Source organism: Triticum dicoccoides, chromosome 6B, assembly GCF_002162155.2.
Source record: "Triticum dicoccoides isolate Atlit2015 ecotype Zavitan chromosome 6B, WEW_v2.0, whole genome shotgun sequence".
NCBI lineage: Eukaryota > Viridiplantae > Streptophyta > Magnoliopsida > Poales > Poaceae > Triticum > Triticum dicoccoides.
In genome coordinates, this window is record NC_041391.1 from 654,485,739 (window position 1) to 654,493,714 (window position 7,976).

Here is a 7,976-nt window from a genome sequence, read left to right on the forward strand (position 1 = left end):
GACTCGAAGTCATCAAGCGGTCGGTCTGTATAGAGGGTGCACGAATGGCCTTCGCCTGTGGAAAAGTGCATTGGGGGAAGATGGATGCGGAAAAGCTGATGACCGAGGGACCGCCGGAGGGTAAGGAGCAGCGCACGCCCGAAATGTATTATGAAGGTATCTTGAAAGGAGCCAGCCTTGCAGCGGAGCAATGCACCAAGAACATTATATTTCCATGAATACGGTCATGTTTGTCCATTTGTAATGTTTGAACAAGGTCATTTTTATTGCCTGTCATTTGAAAGTTTTTCCTCTTGTGTGGCCGTTTTATATATTAATCCTGAGAGTTGGCCAGTCGTCGGCTTCCGCCCCCATGCAGTGACTACGGGGGTGTTTGGGATAAACCTAAGCACTCTTTCTCCCAGTTTTGGGTCCTTGAAGGAGGTGTTCAGCATAGCGAACCAGGCAATCAGACTATAGAGCTTTATCACTCTCACTTAGCCATAGGAATTTAGAAGTATGGTAGGCGCAGCCCGTGGTGTTCAGAAGACCGCATGAGGGGCTCTATAAGCTCCTGATCGGAAGAAGACCGATCCTTCGCACGCTGCATTGGTTATAGCATTATGCATAAAAAATCCTTAAAGATTTGATAACCTCTCGAACAGCTGACCAGCTCTCGCCGCATCATGACAGTCAGTTTTCGGCTTTCTCTTCTGAGGTGCTCGTCCGGAAGAACCGTGACACAATCACAGTAGTTCTCCTAGCGCTACCTTAGCCGATATAGCGGAACATAAGGTACTAAAATATAGGAGCCGGGCAAACCCAATTATTGACCCAAGACATGATTCGGAGCTGATGCATATAATGCTATAAGTTCAGGGTGCCGAACTGCCATGACGGTGTTCGAACTTTTGTGTTGTAATATGGGTATGATGAAGCCCCTGGCATACTAAGGCATATCGCGATCAGCAGCTGCCTTCCCACAAAAGGGTTTTAATAAGAAATAACAACAGACTAGCATCATATAAACTCACATGGTGTATTTGAGTAATACGTCTAAGCGTATGAGTACAGGTAATGTGGTAAAAAGAAGATATGGCTGTAGAACCTGCTAAGACCAGACGGCAGGAGGTTTGTATGCGGATCCGGAGTGTATTCGGATTATCAAAGAGGGGAGTATCTGTTGATTCCCTTACGTGCCCGCGCTGCTTCCACGTCATCCGTCCTGGCCTGTCCATAGGTGAACCTACAAGAAAAATGCAAGAAATAGAATTTCGCCACGAAGCGGTTGAGACGCAGTATGTGGCTTGTCTTTTAAGTGTTGCCGAAATGTTTTTAATTAAGTTCCGGATGGGCCAGTCTATCCCGCCGCACCATAGTTCGGACTTCTTCTATAGAGTCCGTGAGCTTGGACGTCGACTTAAGGTTCGATTGGGAGGTGCCATTTGTTGCTCTTGCTATGAAAGCGGTGGTAGATTCTTTGGCAGCGAGGAGTTCGGCCCTGCCCTTAACCGTGATGACGCCGTGTGGACCGGGCATCTTGAGTTTATTGTAGGCATAATGTTGCACCGCATTGAACCAACCAAATGCAGTTCGTCCGAGCAAGCCTGATAGTTACTGTAAAAGGGGACGATGTCGAAGAGTAACTCTTTGGTACGGTGACCGTCCAGGGATCCGAAGATCACTTCTAGTGTGATTGAGCCCGTACAACAGGCCTCTACACCTGGTATGACACCTTTAAAGGTGGTTTCTGTGGATTTGATCCTCGAGGGATTGATGCCCATTTTGCACACTGTATCCTGATAAAGCAGGTTCAGGCTGCTGCCACCATCCATGAGGACTTGTGTGAGGTGGAATCCATCGATGATGGGGTCGAGTACCAATGCGGTTGAATCGCCAAGACGAATACTGGTAGGATGGTCCCTTCGATCGAAGGTGATCGGACAAGAGGACCATAGGTTGAGTTTTGGGGTGACTGGCTTTATTGCATGGGCGTCCCTTGATTCATGCTCCTCATTGGGGATATAGGTTGTGTGTATCAGATTCACCGTTTTCACCTGGGGAGGGAATTTCTTCTGTCCTCCCGTTTTTGGTGATCGGGGCTCCTCATCATTGTCGTTGCTTTGAGACCCCTTCCCCTTGTTTTTGGCACTTGACATGCCGGCTTTTCTGAAGACCCAACATTCTCTGTTGGTATGATTGGCTGGTGTTCCTAGGGTGCCATGGATTTGGCATGGACGGTCGAGTATGCGATCCAAACTGGACGGGCCTAAATTGTTTTTGTTGAATGGCCTTTTCTGCTGACCGGACTTGGAGCGACTGAATCCGGGATTGACTGTCGTGTCTTCGGCGGTATCGCCGTTTTTGCGATGCTTATATTTGTTGCGCCGTGGTTTGTTGTTGTTATCCCTGGCTTTTGATGTACCAGGGTTGTTTGATGTGTTGTTACTACGAGCCAACCAGCTATCCTCGCCCGCACAGAAGCAGGTCATGAGTGTTGTGAGGGCTGCCATGGACTTTGGCTTTTCTTGGCCGAGATGTCGGGCAAGCCACTCGTCACGGATGTTATGCTTAAAGGCCGCAAGGGCTTCGGCATCCGGGCAGTCGACAATTTGTTTCTTTTTAGTCAGGAACCGTGTCCAAAATTTCCTGGCTGACTCTCTGGGCTGTTGGGTTATGTGACTTAGGTCATCAGCATCCGGTGGTCGCACATAAGTGCCCTGAAAGTTGTCAAGGAATGCATCTTCCAGGTTCTCCCAACTCCCGATGGAGTTTGCCGTCAAGCTATTCAGCCAATGCCGAGCTGGTACCTTGAGTTTTAGTGGGAGGTACTTGATGGCGTGTAGATCGTCTCCGCGGGCCATATGAATATGGAGGAAGAAATCTTCTATCCATACCGCGGGGTCTGTAGTACCATCGTATGATTCAATGTTTACGGGTTTAAACCCTTCCGGGAATTCATGATCCATTACTTTGTCGGTGAAGCATAGGGGGTGTGCGGCACCTCTATGTCGGGCTACATCCCGACGTAGTTCAAGTGAATCTAGTATGTTGTATTCGGCCCGGCCGGACTTTGATTTATTGTATCAAGCATGACAGTAATCGTCACGTATTGTGGTGTGCCCCCGTGATCCGTAGATCGATCTTGACTGTCCTGCTTTGTTCGATACATCTTGCAGGTCCTTCGTGTAGCCCTGGGCCTTAGTATTATCGTTTGATTGGCGACGGGGTGCGGTCTGGACTTCGGGCTGGTACGCCACTTTGTCGCGGCCACGGGGTGGCCGGTCAGCCGCATCATGCGCTGGTAGTGTGGGTTTTATAGCTTCCTCATCAAGCCGAGGTAGCAACCTGCACTTTGGGTAGCTTTTGCTAGGGCGCTCGAGTCCTTATTATCGGCAGCTAGGACATCAGTCCATCTGTCAGTTAGCAGATCTTGATCAACTTGGAGCTATTGCTGCTTTTTCTTCAGGCTTTTTGCAGTGGTTATAAGCCGGTGTTTGAAGTGCTCCTGCTCGATGAGATCCTCCGGCACGATGAATTCTTCGTCTCCAAGTCTCACTTCGTCTTCGGAGAGAGGCATGTAATTATCGTCCTCTGATTCTCCATCAGTTGCCTGTTCTCTAGGGCTAGCTTGACCATCCTCTTGCTATGCGTGCTCGAAGCCTGTCTAGGAAGGATTGTCTTTGTCTTTGGCACCATCCGGATTGTTATCTCATGTGCCACCATCACTATTTTTGTTATGGCGGGGCTTGGAGTGGCGCCGATGACGCTGGTATCTCGATTGCTTCCCCAAGGGGTTATCTTCCGTTGCCTCATAGCCATTGTTTTCTTTAGGGGTGTCCACCATATAAATATCATATGATGAGGTGGCGGTCCAGCGCCCTGTAGGCAGTGGTTCCCGTTCTTCTCCTGCATCGTCGTCCATACCGTCGATGTCTTCGGAGTCGAAGTCAAGCACGTCGGTTAAGTCATCGACAGTGGCTATAAAGTGGGTGGTGGGTGCACTACAAAGAAAATACACTTCCGTGATGATACGTGTTTGTCACAGTAGGTCACGTTTTCTGTCATGCATGTACATCCATCACAAATTTATGACAGAATCAAGATAGTCATACTTGTGTTGTCGTAGAAGTGTTCCATGACATTACCAAAATTATCATCACGGAAGTGTCCACTTCCATGACAACGGAACGCCGTTAAGCTATCGGGTCGGGTTTTGGATCCGATAACCCGTTAACAGCCCCGACCAATGGGGATTTTCCACGTGTAAAATCATCATTGGCTGGAGGAAACACATGTCGGCTCATCGCTGGGACAGATGCCATCCACTCATTGGACAGAAGGCTCCTATGATACGTCAACATGTGGCACGGCCCAACAGAGGCCCATTCCTGTGAAAAGGCCGGCCCGTTTGACTTGGTCAAAAGGTGGCGGGCCGGCCCATGGAAAGCTTGTTAACGGCTTGTTCGCATATAGCCCATTTATAGCCCGCTAACCCAAGGCCCGTTATGCCCTATTCAAATTAGGCCCAGTAGCGTCATCTGGGCCATCCAATATGATTCCAGCCCGTTTTCACTTCTGGCCCATGTATGGCCCATGACGTCTTTCGGGCCATATGAGGCCCTACGTAACTCTTGGCCTATTAACGGCCCGTGGTGAAACTGGCCCGTAATGAACAGTGTATCACTTTACAGCCATTAACGGCCCATGGTGAAACTGGCCCGTGAAGAACAGTGTATCACTTTATACCCATTAACGGCCCGTTATTCCGATGGGCCGTTTCCATCCCATGTTATCTTTCGGCCTTCTCAGAGCCCATTTATTCTTGGGCTCATTTCTAGCATTCGTTTACTTACGGCTCGTTATTGTCATTTTCTGCTTGTGGGCCAAATTCAGCCCGTGGTTACAGTCGGCCCGTTTGTGGTCCGTTAATATGTTGGGCCATTTTCATAGCGTCATCAAATACGGTCTATTAATGATGGCCCATTATGGTCGGCCCATGAATGGACGATTCCAACTCTAGCCCGTTTACGGCCTGAATGCGGTCTGTTTGGCCCATGTTTGGCAAATTGATCATACGGCCCGTATAAGGCCCATTGATGATACGGCCCATAGAAGGCCCATTGTTTCTATGGCCCGTAGAAGGCCCACTATTTTTACGACTCGTAGAAGGCCCACTGCTTCTACGGCCCGTAGAAGGCCCACTGCTTATACGACCCGTAGAAGGCCCACTGTTTCTACAGCCCGTAGGAGGCGCAGTGTCACTACAGTAAATATTAGCCCATGGTTATTATGGCCTAGTTTTAAAAAATAGGTTATTGCAGCCACTAGCAAACCGCAGAAAAAGAACTGCACTGACTACAAGCAAACAAATAAACAAGACAACAAGGAAATAAATAAGCAAGCAACTTACACTAGGCTATCACGGCTATTACACATATTACATCCACTGGGCATCAAAGTTCACCACTAGTGCAAATATAGGGAACACAGCAGCATATAAACGCCGCAGCAAAACAAGTCCAGAACTGAAACCACTTCAGAAGAGCTCAAGAAACAATATCCTGGGTACCCATAATGCTGGCAAGATGCTTAGCCAGCTTATTAAGTTTCTCTTGTTTGGCGCTTAAGTCCTCCAGCGCTTGCTGTTGCACCAGAAAGTATGCATCTGAATTCTGCAGGGACTTCCTCAGTCCTTCGGCTTTCTGTCGCATACATCTAATCGATGTCTTTCAACTTGAAGTTGAGACTCAAGAAGCCGAACTGATTCAGGCAATGAATTCGAGGAGCTGGTGCCAGCAGTGGTAGCCAGTAACTCGAACACTACATCAAGACAGGACTTTGGGGTTGTCTTAGTGTCTTCAGTATAGTTTTTATAAGCTTTCTTGGAGACCAACAGGGATGTCTCACTATCTTGAACCTTATCTGCATTACTTCCTTTACCATTGCATAACAGGGTACTCTTCTTCAATATTTTATCCGCGTTCTAAAAGAGAAACAAACAAACACATCTCAGGTTTACAATGTAGTATATGAAACTCATTTTGGTAAACCAGTTCAGTAGTAAGGTGGACAGGATAACAACATGAAACAAACATATATCTATGTAGTATGGTCACTGTATGGTCTATATCATTCTAGTTTATGTTGCCAAATCAAGATAGATACAGTTCGAATCATATCTATTTAAGACAAAGCAGCATAGATAGAATATAAGTGTGGGAAACTACACAGCAATAACAACACTTGTAATGTGCATGGCATGAGAACATAACTGTTTATTCAATTGAAACTAAAATCAACATAGAGCAAGTTACAATAGCAAACAGCCAAACACGTTGAAGAAACATGTTTAAAACATACCTGTTGCGCCATTGGAGTTTCAATTGCATCCTTCAAATTTGAAATTAGTTGGTATCAGTAAATAAAGTGATGCAAGAGCAAAGTAGTATGAACCATAGCTACGGAACCTGACCTGAGAACAATTCTTCTTCTGCTTTAAGTGTTGACTTCGGGTTCGGAGTGGTGGTCCTCGTGATTTGGGCACTGCAATTGCCTTACTAACTACTTGTGTTTGGGTGCTCTGTGGTGGAGACGATGCTGTGTCAACGGGAACTGGGTGTCTATCTGCTGGGGTTGGGGTTAGAAGGGGTGTAGCTGGTTCTCTGTCCAATAGGGTAGGGGTACACTCTGCATGAGTGTGGGTTATGTGTGGTGGGGCTGGTTCTTGGGCAAGTACAACCGTGGTTCTATCTACATCGACAGGTAGCACGATCTTTTCTGAAGACCATGTTTTTACTCCCATGGATACTACCATCACTCCCACCAATTGAAATGCCTGATAAACAAGAAAAGTAATTGAATGTACAGACATTGTAAGATAGACAGGTGCAATGGATAGTAGGGAAGAAAACAGGGCATGAAATAATTCACATTTATGTTGTCTAAGCAAACAGAATAGCAGGACATAATTTCACATATATGATGGCTAATTAAACAGGATAGCATGACACAATTTCACATGTATGATGGCTAACTAAACAGGATAGAATGACATACTTCAAAATATGATGACTATGTAAACAGGATGACATGATATAACTATACGATGTGTCTATTAAAGTGGTTGGCATGCCATAAATCACAAACATGCCGTCGATGGAAACATGATGGCATGATATAATTCATGGATAGAATGACATAATTTAAAATATGATGACTATGTAAACAGGATGAGATGATATAACTATATTATGTCTTTAGAAAATGGGTTGGCATGACATAATTCAGATACATATTGTCTATGTAAACATCATGGCATGACATAATTCAAATATATGATTTATATACTAAGGAAGTGAGCAGAGGGCAATCGCATATATGATGTGTCAACTAAGGAGATGGCATTCAATATTGTGTATATGATGTAAAAAATAAGCATTGCAATACAACATATGCATTATATGAGTAATATAACCCTGCCAAGTTTGAGCATACACCTCACGGGGATAATAGGACTGGTCATCTGCCTATGAATCCTCCTCTGAAGAGCAATCTGTAACCAGCAAGATATATGCTTCAGCAAGTAGCATTGTCTGCTCTGAAGACCTTGTTTTCACTTCAAATTTCTCCATCACCAATTCAAATGGCTGATGCACAGGAAGAGCAGTTGAATATACAAACATTGTCGACAAAAGCAATGAGAAATACAAAAAAAGGACGACATGATATAATTCACATATATGACGCTTGCCTAAACAGCATGGCATTGCATAATTCACATACATAATGCCTTGCAACAAGATAACATTGCATAATTCACATATATAATGTCTTGCAACAAGATGGCATTGCATAATTCACATATATGGTAATTAGACACTAAACAGGTGGCATTCACACAAAGCATGTCTAAACTAAGAAAATGACATAGCAATGCAAGATACCATACGCACGATATGAGTAACATAACCCTGCCAAGTTAGGGCATGCACCTC